The 22317-nt window shown below is 49.2% G+C and overlaps 1 pseudogene; it reads right to left on the bottom strand.

The window, feature by feature from the left end:
* Positions 1–11534: 11534 nt before the first annotated feature.
* Positions 11535–11740, bottom strand: LOC142261074 (U2 spliceosomal RNA; annotated as a pseudogene).
* Between the last annotated feature and the right edge of the window lie 10577 nt (positions 11741–22317).

Genomic DNA, 22317 nt, shown 5'->3' on the forward strand with positions numbered 1-22317 from the left:
ACCAACAAGATGACTGAACATGCTGTCCTCCTCCTCCTCCTCCTCCTCCTCCTCCTCATCTACCCTGTCCTCTGGCCAGCCACGCTGAATCGAGGATATGACTGGTGTGCATGTCATATCCTCAATTTGGCCGGAGAGTTGCTCCATGTCTTCATCCTCCTCCTCGTCATAGTCCTCCACTGCACGTTGTGATGAGACGAGGCTGGGCTGTGTGTTATCACCCACACCCACTACTGTTTCTTGCTGCAACTCATCGCGCTCCGCCTGCAATGCATCATGTTTGTTTTTCAGCAGGGACCGTTTTAGAAGGCAGAGTAGCGGTATGGTGACGCTAATAATGGCGTCATCACCACTCACCATCTTGGTGGAGTCCTCAAAGTTTTGGAGGATGGTACATAGGTCTGACATCCATCTCCACTCCTCAGGTGTTATGTGTGGAGTTTGACCCATTTCCCGACGGCTTAGGTGATGCAGGTACTCAACAACTGCCCTCTTCTGCTCACATATCCTGACCAACATGTGCAGAGTTGAATTCCAACGCGTGGGGACATCACACACCAGTCTGTGAGCCGGAAGATGCAAACGGCGCTGAAAGCCGGCAAGGCCGGCTGAAGCAGTAGGTGACTTTCGAAAATGTGCAGACAGGCGGCGAACTTTTACCAGCAGATCAGACAGCTCTGGGTATGACTTTATAAACCGCTGAACCACGAGGTTGAGCACATGGGCCACGCATGGAACATGTGTCAGCTGGCCTCGCCTCAAAGCCGCCACCAGGTTCCGGCCATTGTCACAAACGACCTTTCCTGGCTTTAGGTTCAGAGGTGTGAGCCAGTGATCTGCCTGCTGTTTCAGAGCTGTCCACAGCTCTTCTGCATTGTGGGGTTTGTCACCTATGCAGATTAGCTTCAGCACAGCCTGTTGCCGCTTCGCCGAGGCAGTGCTGCAGTGCTTCCAGCTTGTGACTGGTGTGGAGGGCACAGTGGATGAGGATGCGCAGGAGGAGGAGGAGGCTGAAGAGCATGACATTCCGGAGCTGTAGAGTGTGGGTGAAACACTGACTGAGGTAGGGCCTGCAAACCTTGGTGTGGGAAGGACGTGTTCCGTCCCTCGCTCAGACTGGGTCCCAGCTTCCACAATATTAACCCAGTGTGCCGTCAACGAGATGTAGCGGCCTTGCCCACAAGCACTTGTCCACGTGTCTGTGGTTAGGTGGACCTTGGGTGAAACAGCGTTGTTCAGGGCACGTGTGATGTTTTGTGACACGTGGTTATGCAACGCGGGGACGGCACACCGGGAGAAATAGTGGCGGCTGGGGACCGAGTAACGTGGGACAGCTGCCGCCATCAGGTCACGGAATGCTTCTGTCTCCACCAGCCTAAAAGGCAACATTTCCAGCGCAAGCAGTCGCGAAATGTTAGCATTTAGAACTGTGGCATGTGGGGTGTTGGCAGTGTATTTGCGCCTGCGTTCAAAGGTTTGCTGAATGGATAACTGAACGCTGCGCTGGGACAAGGACGTGCTTGATGATGGTGTTCTTTCTGCGTAGGCAACTGCAGGTGCAGGAGTGGAGGAGGCTTGTTCGCAGGCAGCATGGACAGAGGATTGGCTCGCATGCACAACCAGCGAAGACGTAGCAGTGACATCAGCAAGCACTGCTCCTCGACTCTGTTGTACTTCCCACAAAGTCGGGTGCTTGGCTGACATGTGCCTGATCATGCTGGTGGTGGTCAGGCTGCTAGTTTTGGTACCCCTGCTGATGCTGGCACGGCAGGTGTTGCAAATGGCCTTTTTTGAATCATCTGGATCCAACTTAAAAAACTGCCAGACTCGTGAAGACCTAACATTTGTACAGGCACCTTGTGTCGTCGTGTTGTTCCGGGGAACGGTTGCCTGACTTCTGCCTGGGGCCACCACCCTGCTTCTTACTGCCTGTTGTGATGCTACGCCTCCCTCCCCCTGTGCACTGCTGTCCTCGCTCTGCATATCCTCCTGCCAGGTTGGGTCAGTTACTGGATCATCCACCACGTCGTCTTCCTCTTCCGCACCCTGCTCCTCCTCCTGACTTGCTGACAATTGTGTCTCATCATCGTCCACCACTTGTTGAGACACGTTGCCAACTTCGTGAGAACGTGGCTGCTCAAATATTTGGCCATCTGTACAGACGATCTCCTCATGACCCACTTCAATATGAGCTGGCGAGAGGCCAGAATGTGTGAATGGAAACGTGAACAGCTCTTCCGAGTGTCCAAGTGTGGGATCATTAATGTCCGAGGAGGACGTGTACTCAGCCTGGTGGTAGGAAGGAGGATCAGGTTCAGAAATGTGCGGTGCAGTATCACGGCTACTGACACTTGACCGTGTGGAAGACAGAGTGTTTGTGGTGGTGCCAATCTGACTGGAAGCATTATCCGCTATCCAACTAACAACCTGTTGACACTGGTCTTGGTTCAAGAGCGGTGTACTGCTGCGGTCCCCAAGAATTTGGGACAGGACGTGCGAGCGACTAGATGTGGCCCTTTGTTGTGGCGAAATTAGAGCTTGCCCACGACCTCGGCCTCTGCCTGCACCACCATCACGTCCACTTCCTTGTTCCTTGCCAATGCCCTTGCGCATTTTGCAATGCTGTGCACTGCTGACGTGTATATTCACTACTTGTGCGTTATATCAAAGTTTCTGGAAATTGCACACAAGTGCACCTGTACGCTGCCACCGACAGGCACACACGTGCGGTTTTTAAATGCAAGCACGGACGCACTAAGAACCTAACACAGGTTTTAGGAGCAAAAATTAAGAACTCTGACACTATCAGCCACTGCTGACTGACGTGTATTATACACTACACTTGTGCGTTATATAATAGTTTGGTAAAAACGCACACCAGTGCACCTGTACGCTGCCACCAACAGGCACACACGTGCGGTTTTAAAAACCAAGCACGGACGCAATAATAACCTAACACAGGTTTTAGGAGCAAAAATTAAGAACTCTGACACTATCAGCCACTGCTGACTGACGTGTATTATACACTACACTTGTGCGTTATATAATAGTTTGGTAAAAACGCACACCAGTGCACCTGTACGCTGCCACCAACAGGCACACACGTGCGGTTTTAAAAACCAAGCACGGACGCAATAATAACCTAACACAGGTTTTAGGAGCAAAAATTAAGAACTCTGACACTATCAGCCACTGCTGACTGACGTGTATTATACACTACACTTGTGCGTTATATAATAGTTTGGTAAAAACGCACACCAGTGCACCTGTACGCTGCCACCAACAGGCACACACGTGCGGTTTTAAAAACCAAGCACGGACGCAATAATAACCTAACACAGGTTTTAGGAGCAAAAATTAAGAACTCTGACACTATCAGCCACTGCTGACTGACGTGTATTATACACTACACTTGTGCGTTATATAATAGTTTGGTAAAAACGCACACCAGTGCACCTGTACGCTGCCACCAACAGGCACACACGTGCGGTTTTAAAAACCAAGCACGGACGCAATAATAACCTAACACAGGTTTTAGGAGCAAAAATTAAGAACTCTGACACTATCAGCCACTGCTGACTGACGTGTATTATACACTACACTTGTGCGTTATATAATAGTTTGGTAAAAACGCACACCAGTGCACCTGTACGCTGCCACCAACAGGCACACACGTGCGGTTTTAAAAACCAAGCACGGACGCAATAATAACCTAACAGGTTTTTTTGGGGAGCGACAATTACAGTACAGACAAGTCAGACACTATCTGGACTGTTTTACACTGTGTACACCAGCCCCAGATATGAAGGCTGGTATACGGTCACCACTACCCTGCCTGCCTGCCTGCCTGTATACTGCTACAATAGTCCTGACAAGGACTCTTTTGGTCACTAGCCTGTATTCAGACCTGGCTATACCCTGCCTGTATATAGCAACAATAGTCCTGAGAAGGACTCTGCTACTGTACGCCGACCTGGCTATACCCTGCCTGCCTGTATACAACTAGAATAGTCCTGAGAAGGACTTTTGGTCACACTGTTTGCAGCCCTGCAACTGAAAAAGCTATAAAGGGCCGCAAAGCTTTCCCTGAATCAGCGACACTCTCCCTACACTCACTGTCAGAATAGCTGTGAGCAGAGCACAGCGCGCCGGCCTATATAAAGGCTCGGTGACGCTGTGCAGGCCGGCCAATCACTGCAATTCCACAACTAACAGGGCTGTGGCATTGCAGTGGTCTGCCAGCCAATCCCTGCATGAGGGCTGGCTCTCAAAAGAGCGCCAACATGCAGAAATGAAGACCACGAGTAAAGCACGAGTATCGCGAGATTACTCGGTCCCCGCCGAGCAGCCCGAGTACAGTGATACTCGTGCGAGTACCGAGTAGTGACAAGCATGCTCGCTCATCACTAATCATCACTTCTAATTTTGACAATACGACTGTCATGTTGGAGGTAGTGCAACAAAAAGGCACTCATGTGTCTTGCGCAGCCATGCGGACCAAGTCCACGCTGTGTTTGTGGCATAGAGGTGCTACCCGTTCTTTCTTCCTCTGACATCTCCCCCCAACCTCTTTCAACTGAAATTTGACCAAGGTCTCCCTCATCCGCTGAGTCTTCCATGTCCATGGACAGTTCGTCCTCCATTTCTTCATGTTCTCCTGCACCTTGCTCAACATTTCGCCTGCTACTATGCGCCCTTGTCGATCCCTGTTCCCCATGGTCCCATGCCTGCTGCGTTGGTGATGATGAACGTCTGGACCTTGGTGATGTTGTTGTCCCTTGCGCATATGAATCCTCCTGTAGTTCCTCCCCTTCATGTTGTCCCACCCCCTGACTCCGAATAGTGTTTAGCGTGTGCTCCAGCATGTAAATGACTGGAATCGTCATGCTGATAATGGCATTGTCAGAGCTAAACATATTCGTCGCCATGTCGAAACTGTGCAGAAGGGTGCATAGGTCCTTGATCTGAGACCACTCCATCAGGGTGATCTGCCCCACCTCTGCATCTCGTTGGCCCAGGCTATACGTCATGACGTATTGCACCAGGGCTCTGCGGTGCTGCCACAGTCGCTGTAACATGTGGAGAGTTGAATTCCAGCGTGTCGCCACATCGCATTTCAGGCGATGAACCGGCAGGCCGAAAGACTTCTGGAGCGATGCAAGTCGCTCTGCTGCGGCGCTTGAACGGCGGAAGTGAGCTGACAGTTTTCGTGCCCTGTTCAGAAGGCCATCTAGGCCGGGATAGTGTGTTAAAAATTGCTGGACGACAAGGTTCAACACGTGAGCCATACAAGGTACGTGTGTCACAATGCCCAGGCGAAGTGCCGCACCCAGGTTTGCAGCATTGTCGCACACGGCCTTACCAGGCTGCAGGTTGAGTGGAGACAACCATTTATTAAACTCGGACCGCAGAGCTGACCACAACTCCTCAGCTGTGTGACTCTTATTCCCAAGACATGTCAAGCTAAAGACCGCCTGATGCCGTTACGCTCTGCTGCCAGCATAGTAATGAGGCGTGCGTGATTCCTTCTGCGCAGTGAGAACGCTGGTGGCCTGACCAGGCAGGCTTGGGGCGGAGGTGGAGGACCCAGATGAGGTGGAGGATGCAGAAGCTGTGGCGGAACTTGGACAGACAGAGGATTGACACACAAGTCGTGGGGACGGCAAGACTTGTGCAGCAGACCCTTCACCATCTATCACCATAGTTACCCAGTGCCCAGTCAGCGACATGTAACGTCCCTGTCCATGCTTACTGGTCCAAGTATCGGTGGTGAAATGCACCCGTTCACACACAGAGTTTCTCAAGGAAGCGGTGATGTTGTGTGCGACATGCTGGTGTAGCACGGGCACACCTTTCTTAGAGAAGTAGTGGCGACTAGGCATCTGGTACTGGGGCACAGCGACAGACATAAGGTCTCTAAAATCCTGTGTGTCCACTAGGCGGAAAGGCAGCATTTCGGTAGCCAACAGCTTACAGAGGGATAGAGTCAACCTCTTAGCTTTGTCATGGGTCGGAGGAAGTGGCCTTTTATTTGACCACATCTGAGGGACAGAGATCTGGCTGCTGTGTGTAGACGGTGTTGAGTAGGGTGTCCCTGGAAAAATGCAGGTTTGTGAGGAAAGTGCAGGCGGAGACATGATGTTGCCTTCATCCAACGTTGGTGCTATCGATGTCTGAGAGAGCTGTACACACTCACTTGTTTCCCCTTCCAAACCAACTGACGACCTTACAAGCAAACTGCCTGTTGCGGTTACAGTGGTGGAAGTTTGGCGTGGAAAAACAGGTGTGACAGCTGTCCCCACAGTCCTAGAAGATGAAGAGCGCGCGGATGCACTGGAAGGGGCGGGCGGTGGATGGTTCGCTCTTGCAGCATTGCAGCACAGTGAGCTTCCCACCGGGACCTATGATATTTATTCATGTGACGATTCATGGAAGAAGTTGTCAAACTGCTGAGGTTTTGACCTCTACTAAGAGAATCATGACAAATTTTACATATCACATGATTTGGGCGATCTTTTTCTATGTCAAAAAAGGACCAGGCTAGGCAAGGCTTAGAGGCCATGCGACCTGTTGATCCACCCCGAATAATGCTCATAGGCAGAGTGGTGGCTGAGGATGCAGTTGTAGACGTGCTACCAGTGCTCCGACTCTGTCCAGGAAGGCGCAAGGTAACTTCGTCGTCGGTTGCATCCTCCTCCACCGCCTCTGTTGACCTCCTCGAGTGCCTGACTGGGGGTTGACAGTAGGTGGGATCTAGAACTTCATCATCAATTGTTGTGTTTTCACTCCCCTCCCCCTCAGACCGAGCCTCTTCTTGCCCTGACCGAATATTTAAGTTGTCATCCCAATCGGGTATCTGCGTCTCATCTTCATCAGTATGTTCCTCATTGTCTATAACCACAGGTGTTACAGTTTGTGACAAAGGGTCAACATTATGCTCAGAAACTTGGTCCTCACGGCCTGAATCAGAGTCACAAAGGTTCTGGGCATCACTGCAGACCATTTCCTGTTCTGTACTCACTGTAGCTTGGGAGCAGACCTCTGATTCCCAGGCTATAGTGTGACTGAACAGCTCTGCAGACTCAGCCATCTCAGTTCCACCATACTGTGCAGGGCTGATGGAGACTTCAGAGCTGGGAGAAATCAAGTGTGATTGGGATGACAACTCAGAGGACTGGTGTTTTTTGGATGCGGTACTTGAAGTGGCTGAGAGGGCACTTGTTGGACCACTTGAGATCCATTCAAGCATTTTCCTTTTTTGCCCATCATCTACCTTTCTTCCTGTTGTTCGTGTCCGTAAAAAAGGGAGCACATCGGATTGTCCACGGTAAGTAGTAGACATCTTACTTTTGCTGGTAGATGGTCTATCTTCAGCAGATGATAATGGAGCTTTGCCACTTTCCCCACAGACAAAACCTTTTTTGCCTTTTCCACCACGCCTCTTCCCCTTTCCACCAGCATCTGTCATTTTGCCACTCATGTTGATTGCGACAAGATTGTGGACTGAAAATGTGGTAGTAAAAATTGAGAGGTGGTGAAGATTGCAGTGGTGGTCTAGCTTTATTAACAGCAGAATAATAAAGAATAAATATCCCTGACAATGCAACTTAGTTATAATGAGTTGGAGTGTGCAACGCAGGCAGATGCGCTCTGCAAATGTCTTGGCACTAGTGGGACTATAGCAAAGTCCAATAGCCACGTATAGGATGCCACTAGGTACACTGAGTGTTTGCTAGTATAATGGCTAAGTTAAAATTAGTTGGAGTGTGCAACGCAGGCAGATGCGCTCTGCAAATGTCTTGGCACTAGTGGGACTATAGCAAAGTCCAATAGCCACGTATAGGATGCCACTAGGTACACTGAGTGTTTGCTAGTATAATGGCTTACTTATAATTAGTTGGAGTGTGCAACGCAGGCAGATGCGCTCTGCAAATGTCTTGGCACTAGTGGGACTATAGCAAAGTCCAATAGCCACGTATAGGATGCCACTAGGTACACTGAGTGTTTGCTAGTATAATGGCTAAGTTAAAATTAGTTGGAGTGTGCAACGCAGGCAGATGCGCTCTGCAAATGTCTTGGCACTAGTGGGACTATAGCAAAGTCCAATAGCCACGTATAGGATGCCACTAGGTACACTGAGTGTTTGCTAGTATAATGGCTTACTTATAATTAGTTGGAGTGTGCAACGCAGGCAGATGCGCTCTGCAAATGTCTTGGCACTAGTGGGACTATAGCAAAGTCCAATAGCCACGTATAGGATGCCACTAGGTACACTGAGTGTTTGCTAGTATAATGGCTTACTTATAATTAGTTGGAGTGTGCAACGCAGGCAGATGCGCTCTGCAAATGTCTTGGCACTAGTGGGACTATAGCAAAGTCCAATAGCCACAGATAGGATGCCACTAGGTACACTGAGTATTTGCTAGTATAATGGCTTACTTATAATTAGTTGGAGTGTGCAACGCAGGCAGATGCGCTCTGCAAATGTCTTGGCACTAGTGGGACTATAGCAAGGTCCAATAGCCACGTATAGGATGCCACTAGGTACACTGAGTGTTTGCTAGTATAATGGCTTACTTATAATTAGTTGGAGTGTGCAACGCAGGCAGATGCGCTCTGCAAATGTCTTGGCACTAGTGGGACTATAGCAAAGTCCAATAGCCACGTATAGGATGCCACTAGGTACACTGAGTGTTTGCTAGTATAATGGCTTACTTATAATTAGTTGGAGTGTGCAACGCAGGCAGATGCGCTCTGCAAATGTCTTGGCACTAGTGGGACTATAGCAAGGTCCAATAGCCACGTATAGGATGCCACTAGGTACACTGAGTGTTTGCTAGTATAATGGCTTACTTATAATTAGTTGGAGTGTGCAACGCAGGCAGATGCGCTCTGCAAATGTCTTGGCACTAGTGGGACTATAGCAAAGTCCAATAGCCACGTATAGGATGCCACTAGGTACACTGAGTGTTTGCTAGTATAATGGCTAAGTTAAAATTAGTTGGAGTGTGCAACGCAGGCAGATGCGCTCTGCAAATGTCTTGGCACTAGTGGGACTATAGCAAAGTCCAATAGCCACGTATAGGATGCCACTAGGTACACTGAGTGTTTGCTAGTAAAATTGCTTAGTTTAAAAAAGTTGGAGTGTGCAATGCAGGCAGACGTGCTCTGCAAATGTCTTTGCACTAGTGGGACTATAGCAAGGTCCAATAGCCACGAATAGGATGCCACTAGGTACACTGAGTGTTTGCTAGTATAATGGCTTACTTATAATTAGTTGGAGTGTGCAACGCAGGCAGATGCGCTCTGCAAATGTCTTGGCACTAGTGGGACTATAGCAAGGTCCAATAGCCACGAATAGGATGCCACTAGGTACACTGAGTGTTTGCTAGTATATATGGCAAAATTATAGATGGAAAGGGAGAAGGGGAGGGGGGGAGAGAGGAGGCTGTAATTGACTACAAGGGTATGAGTTATGAGTGATCATAGGGATAGTGTTACATAAGTGGAAATACCTATGGAGGACCGGATGTGTAAGCGCATACCTTATACAAACCTATAGAGTGCTGATGGGTGAGAGTGTGATGTTAGATATAAGACATCCTATAGTGAATAGTGAGCCGTAATCAAGTGCAACAGGGATATTTCACGTGACTATGGGAACATGGAAGGTAAAGAAAGGGGAGAAAAAACTGTTAGACAAGGTAATCAGACATAATGTAACCAGTTGATCAGACATGACAAACATGACAAATAAAAAACAAGGAAGAATGGAACTCCATACATAGTGGAACCATATATAGTGTGAACACGAAAAAGAACCGGGCGTTAGAAAAAATGTGCACGGCCCAATGAATCAAGTCGGTTCTTCATATTCATGGTTTAAGCCCTTGGGTTCCAACGTGCCCAGAGTATATATCCAGAAAGATTCCCTTTCTTTGAGCTTCCTAATTCTATTGCCTCCTCTGCGTATGGCTGGGACATGTTCGATGACTTGGAATCTTAATTGGGCCACTGTGTGATTATGCGTCACAAAATGGTGTGGGACTGGTAATAGAATCTGCTTACAATGTATTGTTGACTTGTGCTTAGCACAAAAAAAGGGAATCTTTCTGGATATGTACTCTGGACACATTAAAACCCAAGGGCTTAAACCGTGAATATGAAGTACAGACTTGATTCATTGGGCCGTGCACCATGTCACCATGTGTGCAATTGCATTGTCCAATGGCTCACAATGGTTATGCGTTTTCATTGGATGGATAATCGAAGCCATGTTTTTTTCCTTTCTCTTGGGTTTGTTGTGTGAGTAGCCTATAGGATTAAGTTAGTTACCGCAGGCAGTGGATTTAGCTTCCTGTCTTTGGTCCAGTGGTAGATTGATTGTTTGGTCTATGAGCTGTTATGGGTTTTAATCCAGGTGAATGCCCATGGGCTGCCTATAACTGTGTGAAATATGTAGTTTTACTGGGCTGGGATGAGAGAATCCATCGAAGCATGGTGTAGGGATTGTGGTTCCTGTGTGCTAAGAAGAAAGGCTAGCACCAGCCAGAAAGCCCCATTACAGCCAATAATCAACCGCTAGCCGCTGGAACTCGTTGCTCTAGATCATGTCAAACTCTCACCAAGCAGGAATAGATACATTAGCCCACCATCCCACCCAAAGAGCAACTTCTGCTGCGCAGCTGGCTTTCTAGGCAGCAGCGCTATTGTGATGTCAGCGGGGGACATTGTGACAAGCCAGTGTTCCGTCACTTCATGTTGTGCACTGTTCAAACGGAAAATACATCAACAGGCAGACTACAGAAAAGCTTACTGACAAAGGATAGAGAGGGGCTTTCTCAGAGGGCTTTTTACAGTTTGTCTATTCCCAATTAGCCGTTTAAGTATGCTTAATGAAAGTACTAATTCTTTCATAGGCCGCCCATTCTTAGTATTTGACGTTCCTTATATTGCGGTATCAGGCTTCGCAGCAGGTTGCAAAACATTCATCACCCATGACTGTCCCCAATTGGGCTCAGAAGCTAAATGTCTATCATGACCTCTCTTTTTGAAAGTCCAAGAGCAAGCAAACTCTTCCTCCAGGAGAGGGAGCCAACAGATCACTAAAGACATTGCTCAAAGAAAACACCGAAAAACAATGGAAGCTTTAATTGGAGTGGAATCTGATAGACAGCACCTGATGCCAAGTCTGCATCTTCTAACACCTGCAGTCACTGCAGCAGCTGAATCCAATGTGTCCAAAAGGGATCTATTCTATTCAATTGCAAATGATCTAGATAAGACTGAGAATAAGATACTGCACGGGACATAGCAGAGTTGGTCAAGTTGAGTGGAGATGAGTTTGCTATTTGGCACAGCTTTTGCATCAATAAAGCAAGTAAAAGGTGTGAAAGATAAAAAAAAAGGGTGAAAGTGTGAAAAGTGAATTGGCCAAATTGAGGTGCATATAAAGTTTTTGCTTTCTTTCAATTCACTAATGAGGCTCATTTGAATCAGGTGAATTGAGTTCTGCTTTTGGAAACTCGGTTAAGAAGGGGTGCACCGGTCCTGGAGGTACTGCAATACCAGGTCAATGCGTGGAGTGGACAGAGCAAGATTTTTTCCATCTCCTTGTTCTAAAAATCCATTTAATATATGGTCCCTAGAGAGGGGACGTATCAGATATTAAACTGATAAGAACAGATTTAATTTTTTTTTTTTCTGTTTATCAGTAGGACTTCAAAATAACAAAGGTGATCGCCTCCCGTTGCCTGGGAACCGTCCAGGCACAAGAGGGCTATGTGTCACCAGAAGGCGCACACACTCCCTCAAGGCCGGCAGACGTGCAATCCCAGGCACCTTCCAGTACCGACCAAGGTAGCGTCCTCCGAAACTACACTTGATCTTAGCCAAAAGGCCGAGAAGCTATAACCCGAATTGGTTACGGCCTTGAGTGGCACCCTGGCCTATACCGGACACATCTTAGGGAGAGGGAGACAAACCCACGCCTACAGAAGACATTTTGTCACCCAAGCCAAACCCTTGAAAAGGCTGTTTTGCAGAGCAAAAACAAGGAGAATGGTACTTTTTGCAGCCGCCGCCCACTGCAATGAATCTGAATAACTCCTCCTTTTGGGCACAAGCACCTCCCCTCCCCCTTGCAGTCTTTCCAATTCATGATACAAAAAGACGGACGGACAGGACAGGACAGGACCATCTGCCTGACTTTCCGTCACTGCCACCCTTTGCCATCCTTGCCCGTAGAAAGCCCTTTCATCATCCCCAAACCCTAATCTTTTCCCTTCCCTTCCCAGCTGCGTCTCACTCCCTTTCATTAGGAAGTGAGCGCAGCCTTTTCTCCGTTCTGCACATGCGCGACGTTAAACACAAATGCGCAGGCGTGCGTTCCATTAGCCTCACTGCATTCCACTCCCATACAGGAAGTGGGCACAGCTATTACTACGGTCGCACATAAAAGAACCCACGGCCACCACTGCACATAGCTGACTCCACCACAGGACACCCACTTCTACACCAACGCAGGTAAGACAGGATCGGCACCTCTATGCTCCCGTTACAATCAGGCTCAGTCACCATGTGATAACGCTCTCAACTCTTTAGTTGCAGGCTCCCCTTGCTTCACCTCCACTGGCTGTGCTGCCATTTCCTCTCCCACCTGGAAGTTATACTTTATTCCACTATTTTCCTGTTTCTCTCTTCCCCCTTTTCCCATAACCTACTTTTATCTGCATTTGTGGGGTATCTATATGCTATTTACATCATAGTTTTATTCATTAATATGGAAGGGAAGAGTGCCCATGAGAGTGTTGAACTGCGGAGAGCAAAAGATTAAGCTGCTCCGATTTGCCACCATTGATAAGCTGTTCTCAGTAGATACACATGCTATCCAAACAGCAGCATCCACCATTGCTTCAGCCCACCCATTCAGTGACAGCTCACCAAGTCAGCCAGAGGAGTGGTGTAAGGAATTACACGTAGGCACTGACTCCACACCTTCACATCACAAGAAGGGGGTCTACAGGCTAGTGCAAGAATACGAGCAAGTCTTCAGCAAACATCCGCTAGACTTTTGAAAAATAAAAGGGGTCAAACACTACATCCCCACAAGTGCACACCCACCCATCAAAGAGAGATATAAGCCAAATCTACCTGCACATTACCAGTGTACCAAGGACATGTTGAGCAACATGAAGGAGGCTGGGGTTATCCGTGACAGTTGTAGCCTCTGGGCAGCTCCGTTGGTCCTGTTAAAGAAGAAGGACAGCACCACTCCCCTGTATTGAGGAATAGCTAGCTGCATTGACAACTGCAAATTATTTTTCTACCCTTGATCTCACTAGTCACTATTGGCAAGTGTCCGTTGCTGAGGCAGACCGGAAGAAGACCGCCTTTGCCACCCCGATGGGTCTCTGCGAGTTCAAAAGCATGCCCTTCGAGCTGTGCAATTTGCCAGGAACCTTCCAGAGGCTGATGGAATGCTGCTTGGGACACCGAAACTTTGAAACGGTACTGCTATACCTTTATGATGTTATTGTTTATTCTAACGCAAACAAGATTTTAGGGTGTATAAAAAGGGAGATTAGATCCGATGATCCCAACGTATTGTTACCCCTCTATAAATCACTTGTAAGGCCACATCTGGAATATGGGGTAAAGTCCTGAGCAGGTTGATAACCATTGGTTTGAGCATGGTAGGGTGTAGTACGCATCTTCCTGCATCGGTAAAAGCTGCAGAAGTCCTTGAAGATTTCCGCTTCAAAGGCAGTGCCTTGATCTGTGAGGACTCTCTCTGAGTAGCCATGAGGTCTGCATAAGTGTGCTTGGAAGACCTTCGCTGCAGTATGGGCCATTAGATCTTTGACTTGTACCACAACCATAAATCTCGAGTAGTTGTCTACCATCGTAAGTGCATACGTGAGCTCACCTCGATATTCTGCAACAAAACTCCCTTTTTCGATTTCAGTTTCAGCAAACACTCCTCTTCCTGTAGAAAATATTTATCATTACCTAAGACAGTCATTCTAATGCATGACAATATTAAGGCAATTTAGTTAAAACTTGTTTTAACTCACCTTTAAGGGGATTGATGTATTTCATGGTCAATCCAGGTTTGTCAGTGATGGCACTGACATAATGTATGGCGTCTTTTTCGGGCGTTATCCTTTGCCTTTTCATTGTGAAAATCCAGTTGCCTATATCAAAGCAAATTCTACTACTTGTAAAGTATGCAGAAAATGAAATGTAGAACATATAACATCAACTGCTTAGGAACGCATCATAGGTTAGTACTTAAAAGGATATTGTCATGTTCTAGTCATAATGCAAGCTGGACATTTTTCATGTTACCCTGTAATCGCCGGCCTGTTCTAATGCTCACAAGCCAAGATATAGGCTCAGCTGCTAAGGCTTCCCTCTGCCTTCTGAATGAAAATTGAATATGTCTGGCTCACTGTGTATATAGCAGGTGCTCAGAAAAAATAAGAGTTAATTCAATAGAAATAGCTCTGGCACACTATAGTGATCAATAACGTAAGAAAAGAACTCTTAGAATGCTGAAAATTCTTGACGTATCTAAAAGGGATAATTGGGTCTCCCATGTACCAAAACACCTCTTAACCACTCTACTTGAAATAAAGACATAACAACTTTTTGGGCGAATGGCCACAGCTTTTATTTAACAGTATACATGTATCAAAACTTGTGGCTCAGCATGCCACCCTCTTTAAACATAAACCGATACATGTATACCCTCCCAACTGGCAAACAACCGATAGGTCCGTCCAAGAAGCCACTAATCATCCTTATCCCCTGGCCGTAACATACCACTGGCCCAGAGGACCACCTCGGCTGTGTCCAACCAACCCAAGGTGTGGGGTACTAACGTTCCATCGTTAAAATACCCCTCCCCAGAACCTGCAGGACCTACGCCCACAAGTTCCCAATCCTGTCTGAAGCCACTACCCCTGAGTGACTTCATACTCCCCACCGACTATCGGTGCTCCCAGCCTCTAGGAACGGACCTATCCCCCCGCTGCGACAAACAAAGAAAACCACCATATAAACCTTTACAATTTTTTTTTTTTTTTTTTTTTTTGAATTTTTCATTTTTTTTTTTTTTTTTTATATATAATTTTTACATTCTTTTTTTTTTTTTTTTTTTTTTTATATATTAAGGGCGGGTGGGCGGGCCAAACACGACTGGCACCAACGGCAAAAGAGGAGGTACTGCCCCTAACTGCCCCTTATAAACCCCCCCTTTTCTCCCCACCCCTCATGACCTCTGGCCCAATCCTCGCCGCTCAACAAACCACCAATCCCTTAATCCCTTACACAGCCCTATTCCCTCAACATTAACCCCTTCCTACCCTATACCCTCCCGATAGTCATGGGCTCATTCACCCCTATGGGGCTCATTGCCCATCTTGACGTATCTAAAAGGGATAATTGGGTCTCCCATGTACCAAAACACCTCTTAACCACTCTACTTGAAATAAAGACATAACAACTTTTTGGGCGAATGGCCACAGCTTTTATTTAACAGTATACATGTATCAAAACTTGTGGCTCAGCATGCCACCCTCTTTAAACATAAACCGATACATGTATACCCTCCCAACTGGCAAACAACCGATAGGTCCGTCCAAGAAGCCACTAATCATCCTTATCCCCTGGCCGTAACATACCACTGGCCCAGAGGACCACCTCGGCTGTGTCCAACCAACCCAAGGTGTGGGGTACTAACGTTCCATCGTTAAAATACCCCTCCCCAGAACCTGCAGGACCTACGCCCACAAGTTCCCAATCCTGTCTGAAGCCACTACCCCTGAGTGACTTCATACTCCCCACCGACTATCGGTGCTCCCAGCCTCTAGGAACGGACCTATCCCCCCGCCACAGACCGGCCGCGTGACTCCTTACGTGGCCCGGGCCCCCCACACCCCTATGGCTTGCTCCAGACCATCCCGCAAACCAAGCATCCACAAGTCCAAGCCGATATCTGTGAGATGCACCCCATCTCTCCTCAAATATTGACCTGCCGACTCCTCCAATTCCTTATGTCGCACCACCAAGCCCCCATTCCGCGCCACAAAACGGCCAATCGCCCTATTCAATTTAATTCGTGCCCTATTAATACGGTCGACCGACCTCCCAAAACGCCAATTTTCCCTAGCCACAATATCCGACCATACGATAATAATACCCGGGAACGCTCTCCACAGGTGCAAAAGATCCAGCTTAATGTCCCTTTTTAGTTCCCTTGCTGTCCTCACCCCTAAATCATTCCCCCCCACATGCAAAATGAGAACATTAGGATCCTGGTCGATCCTACTATAGTAAGCCACCTCTGGCCGAACTCTCCCCCAGGTCATGCCCCGAATCCCGATCCATTTGACCCGTGCATCCGTCCTCGCCACTCCAAGTTGCCGACCGTCGGGACGCACATCCGCCCGCAACGCTCCCCAGTGAACAAAGGAATGCCCGAGAATCCACACCAGGCACACACCTAAAAAATATAAAACCAAGAGTAAACAGCAACTGAACGAAAACCATGCCTCACAATAAACACCTATTAACCCCTGTAATTCCAAACCAGCCGAGTCACTCCCCCTCACCCCTCAGCAGGTGAGGCCGTATGTACAAACGGAACCTGGACGACTCCCATCTCCCAATACGCCGGATACAATCATCACTCAAGCCCCACTTGGCCGCCTCTGTCGCTGCCCCAATCCGAAAGGAGTGTGACCCATAGTCACCTGGCACCTCCCCTACTCGTGCCAACACCGTTTTTAAAACCGCAATAAACTGGAATCTGGACAGCGCAGAACCCTCCATGTGTCTCAAGAAAACCCCAGGATAACCTCCCCTTATCTTCAAAAACTCCGTCACCTGCCCAACCGGGCACAATGGGTGTCCAGGTATCCCATACAAAACCACCAGGCGCCCACGCCCCACCTGGTCCGTTTTGGAAAAACGTAATCGACATTCCACTCGATCAACTCCAAGCGTTACGTCTTCCAACAACAAACCTCCTACTACCTGCTTCGCCGGACTAACCAACTCGCCAATCCGAAAGGCCCCGAAAAAAGCCAACACAAATGCCACTGCAAACAGCCTCTGCTCGTAAGGGGACACACATACTTCCCCCAAGCAGCCCACTAAACGCACCAACAATGGTAGCGATATCGGCCGCCTAGAGTCCCGCGACCGCACCCCTCTCCTAAAACCCTTCATGGCCTGCCGTACTAGAAAATCCTTCGTGGCATCCCGCACACCTTGCAACTTGAATAAAAAGGCCAAGGCTGACAAACGGTAACTCATTACCGATACGGACCGCCCCGCTGAAAAATCGCCACTAATCACCGCCAAAACCCCCACCACTCGGCCATTATAACCCGGCCCCATGAACTCCGATCCGCCTAACTCTTCCCACTCCTTCCACACTGCCTGGTATCGGCACCAAGTAGCCTCAGACACCGATCTCCTAATGCCCTCCCAAGCTACGCCAAGGCTAGATCCCACAACCATTCCGGACATAGTGCTCCATCGTCGTCTGCTCCCGGCACCAGCCTTCTGAACCTGCAAAACTGAAACCGAGACAGCGCATCAGCCACTTCATTCTGAACCCCCGGCACATGCCTCGCCACAACACAAATGTTCAGTGCCAAGCAACGGAGCACAAGATGCCTCAGATACCCCACCACCGGGGGAGATTTTGCTGACAACGAATTGATCGAATGAACCACCGCCATATTATCACAATGCATGCAAACCTTTTTTCCCGAAAATTCCGAGCCCCACAGTTCGAGCGCCACTATGATCGGGAACAATTCCAGCAAAGCCAAATTCTTCACCAGCCCTTTCTCCTTCCATGCTTGTGGCCACTGTGCCACGCACCAATGAGTCTGGAAAATCGCTCCAAAACCCGTCGCCCCTGCCGCATCCGTAAACAGCTCAATCTGACTATTGGACATTGCCTTGCTCATCCACAGTGTCCTACCATTATACTTGTCTAAAAAAGAATCCCAAACCAGCAGATCCCCTTTCATCAACCTCGTCACTCTGACAAAATGATTCGGCGCTGTCACCCCAGCAGTCGCGCTCGCCAATCTCCTATTAAATATGCGCCCCATCGGCATGATGCGACAGGCGAAATTCAATTTTCCCAAAACTGACTGCAGCTCTCTCAGCTTCACCTTTTTAGCCTGGTACAATGACCGCACTGCCGCTTTTAAATCCACCAACTTCCCTTCCGGCAAGCGGCATTCCATTGCCATCGTGTCGATTTCTATGCCCAAAAAGCATAAAGCAGTCACTGGCCCTTCCGTTTTGTCTTTTGCCAAAGGAATACCCAAACTCTGCGCTATCCGCTGCAACGTAAACAACAACAATGAACAAACCGAGGACCTTGCCGGCCCAACACAAAGGAAATCGTCCAAGTAATGTATCACGGAGTGCACCCCCGCCATGTCCCGGACTACCCATTCCACAAAAGAACTAAACGCCTCGAAATAAGAACAAGAAATAGAACATCCCATGGGCAGGCATCGGTCCACATAAAACTCTCCCTCCCACATACATCCCAACAGATGCTGACTGTCCGGATGCACTGGGAGCAAGCGAAACGCTGCCTCCACATCCGCTTTTGCCATCAGGGCCCCACGCCCGGCTGCCCGCACCAAATCCAAAGCTCTGTCAAAAGACACATAACAAACCGCTGACAGCTCAGGTGATATCCCATCATTCACCGACAACCCAGCCGGGTAGGATAAATGATGTATGAGCCGAAATTTCTTCGGCTCTTTTTTGGGAACCACCCCCAATGGCGAAATCCGAAGATTGGAAATTGGTGGGTCCTGAAAGGGGCCCGCCATCCTCCCTAATTCAACCTCCTTGTCCAGCTTCTCTTTCACAACCTCCGGATGTTCCCTTGCAGACCTCAAGTTACCCGGGCGAAAAACTGGGGCCCCAGATTCAAACGGAATCCGAAAACCCTCCGTAAAACCCTTCCTCAATAACTCGGCCGCCCGTACATCCGGATACCTACTTAAATAGGGAAGCATCGCCTCTACCCTCACCGGCGTCCTCCCTTTTTCCAGCCCCTTCCCCGGGCTTACCCTTCCCTTTCTTAAAGCACCTGGACACAGGATGGGAACCTCCACATCCGGAACACTCGTGCTTGAAACGGCACGAGGCCCCAAATTTACACTGTCCCTCATTGAATTGCCAGCAAGCTCCCTTTCTCTGACCCGCCGAAGACCCGTTGCTTGTACCCGAACCCCCGGCAGCCCCACGAAAGGGCTGAGCCGGGGCTGTCATTAACCTCATCCACAAGGAGATGTCCTTGTGGTCCCATTTTAGTCCGGCCCGCAGAGCCTTGCGCTGCCGAAACTGTTCATCGTACCTCAACCAACCTAAACCGCCGTACACTCTATACGCCTCCCCAATCGAATCCATATACCCGAAAAGTGCGGAACAATGTTCCGGCTCCTTTTCCCCAATGACACTGGCTAAGATCGCAAAGGCCTGTAACCAGTTGGTAAATGTCCTGGGAATAAGCCTATACCTCCTCTTTTCCTCATCCTCCTTCTCCTTTTTTGAGTCGCTTGGCTTCACCTTATCCAAGTTAAATTTCTCAAGGGGAAGCAGGGAAAAAATTTCCACATACTCCCCTTTCCATATCTTCTCCCGCACCTCCTTTTTTAAATGCACCCCCAGCGGACTCTCGAAGCAAACGTATACCTCGCTCCGCGCCCTATCATCTAGCCGCACCACCTCATCCTCTTTCTCCTTTTCCTTCTCTTTTCCCCCGTCCTTCACCGCGTCCGACCCGGCCGCTACTCCTGCCACCTGCCCTGCTTCTGTCGCCACTGCAGCTCCCTGCGTAACAACACTCTGCGCCGCCACCCCCGGCGGCACGCCACCCGAGGGACCCACCCAAGCCCCCGCCGGAGAACCAGACCCGCTCGCACCTGCTCGCTCAGCCGACAGCCCCTGCAACACCCCCAATAACTGCCCCCAAAACTCTGCCCCCGGTAACGCCGCCGGCTCCCGAACCCCAGAGCCCTGCGCACTCGCCGACACCGAAGACACCCCCCCCACACTACCCACAACATTAAGCATACTCGTCGTTCGCTCACCGGGCTGCCTCTGAATCGGATCCGGAACAGCCGTATCACGAGTCTCCTGACGCTCCATCCGTCTCGCTGTGTTGTCGCTTCCGTCCTCGTCACCAGAGTCCGAATCGCCGCTGAGGACCTCAGGGGGGACCAGCAAGGGGACAGCTCGCGATTGGCGGCCGTCAACCCTCACGGTCACCGCACCCTGCTCCTCCAATCGCCTCCTGCTGGACCTTTTTCGTGTCGCCCGACGCGGCGTCCTGCCGCCGTCCACCCACGATGATCCCGAGGTCGGCTGCTGCACTTCGGCTCCACTTGCCATCCCCACTGGTCTCCCTCCCTGCCGACTGCAGGAAGGCCGTCCGGCCTCCGATATCCGCTGAGTCCTCCCCCCAGCACGATCCACGCTGGGGGGGACCGTCACCACCGACAGCCTGCTGTGGCCCTGCCGGCTGCTGGACCCATCCCCCGCAGCCCTGTGTCTGGCGATCTGCAGCTCCTGTGCTGCACTATCCGCATGCCTCCCCTGCCGTCTGCAGGGAGTCCCCGACGCTACATTGGTCTGCAGGGCTCTGCCCCCGGCCGGCACATCACCGGGGGCTGCCGTTAATCTGGTCCGGGGCCTTGCCGCCCGCGGACCGGAAGTAGGCCGCAAACAAGCTCCGCCCACCTCCGGCCCGCAGGATCTCCGATGAGGATTCCTCCCGGAGGCCGGCAAAGCTCCTGCAGGCTGGAGAGGGCTCCCCTGCCCCGGAGGGTCCCGTAAGGGGCTCCTGGATCTTGCTCCCCTCCCGCTGGGGGAGTAACGCTCCGGCGGCCGCGACCGCCGAGCACGCAGCACAGGTCCGGGTGCTGCAGCCGCAGCCACAGCTGAGGGCACCGTCGCTCCGTCCCCACAGGCTGCGCGCAGCTGCTCCCGCACCACATCCACTCCCAGGACTTCCGAGGCTCCACGGACCCACTCCAAAAGCGCAGCTAGGTCAGCCATCCTGGAACCGGCGATGCTGACCAAACACGACTGGCACCAACGGCAAAAGAGGAGGTACTGCCCCTAACTGCCCCTTATAAACCCCCCCTTTTCTCCCCACCCCTCATGACCTCTGGCCCAATCCTCGCCGCTCAACAAACCACCAATCCCTTAATCCCTTACACAGCCCTATTCCCTCAACATTAACCCCTTCCTACCCTATACCCTCCCGATAGTCATGGGCTCATTCACCCCTATGGGGCTCATTGCCCATCTTTATTTGTGCAAAAGGATAATTCATCCAACGTTTTGAACTTGTTTTTAGGTCTTTATCAAGGATAAAGTTATCTAAGATCATAAAGGGTTACAAAACCATATAAACACGTAATTAGTACATAGTACAACATAACAGTACAATATATTGCTACTTGAGAGTACAATGGGTCAAATGACCATGATGCACATACAAAAAAATTTTCCAAAGCCATAGTGAAAACATTTGTACTGAGGAAAGAAAATTTCCACATGACCTATCTGGAGAAACATTCTGGATCAAACAACCAAAAATAGTCAAGCAGGTAAATACACACCTATATGGATAACAGGATGATATGTGTTCAATTGTATAGCGTCATTGCCATTAAGGTACAAATGGAAAACTTGCAATCCTATATAGTGAAGGAAATGAACACATATCATATCAAAGAACACAGGAACATGGGTGTGAGAAAAACCTCAATGTTTATACTTTGTTCTTTATAATGGTGTGAACATGTATATGTCTCAGTACCTTATGAACTTGAGAATTCTAGTGAGTAGATGATGAAAGCCTATTCCAGAACTGGAATCGGTAAATAATTGTAGGTGGAATCTAAATGAAAAGATGGTACAAGTGTTATCATGACACGTGGGCTATAACACAATGGACCGTGTGACAAAGAAGAAAGGAGAGAAAGAAGAGGAAGAAAATGGAACTACCTGTAACATTACGTGATAGTCACTGGTAAGTATCACTTGACAATTCAGGTGAAAAAGGATTCCTTTATTAAAGGGTTCTCAGTCGCCTCAGGATCATGAAATACTAGGGTAAATGATATGAGAATGGGTAAGAAGCACCACTAAAGGAAATATGAGATGCAGGACATATATCTATAAACCCCTGAACTACATGATAGAAATAAAAAGAAGAAAAAAGAAAAAAAAGAAAGAAGAAGAACACATAGAATGCGG

This window comes from Anomaloglossus baeobatrachus, unplaced genomic scaffold, assembly GCF_048569485.1.
Source record: "Anomaloglossus baeobatrachus isolate aAnoBae1 unplaced genomic scaffold, aAnoBae1.hap1 Scaffold_212, whole genome shotgun sequence".
Taxonomy (NCBI): domain Eukaryota; kingdom Metazoa; phylum Chordata; class Amphibia; order Anura; family Aromobatidae; genus Anomaloglossus; species Anomaloglossus baeobatrachus.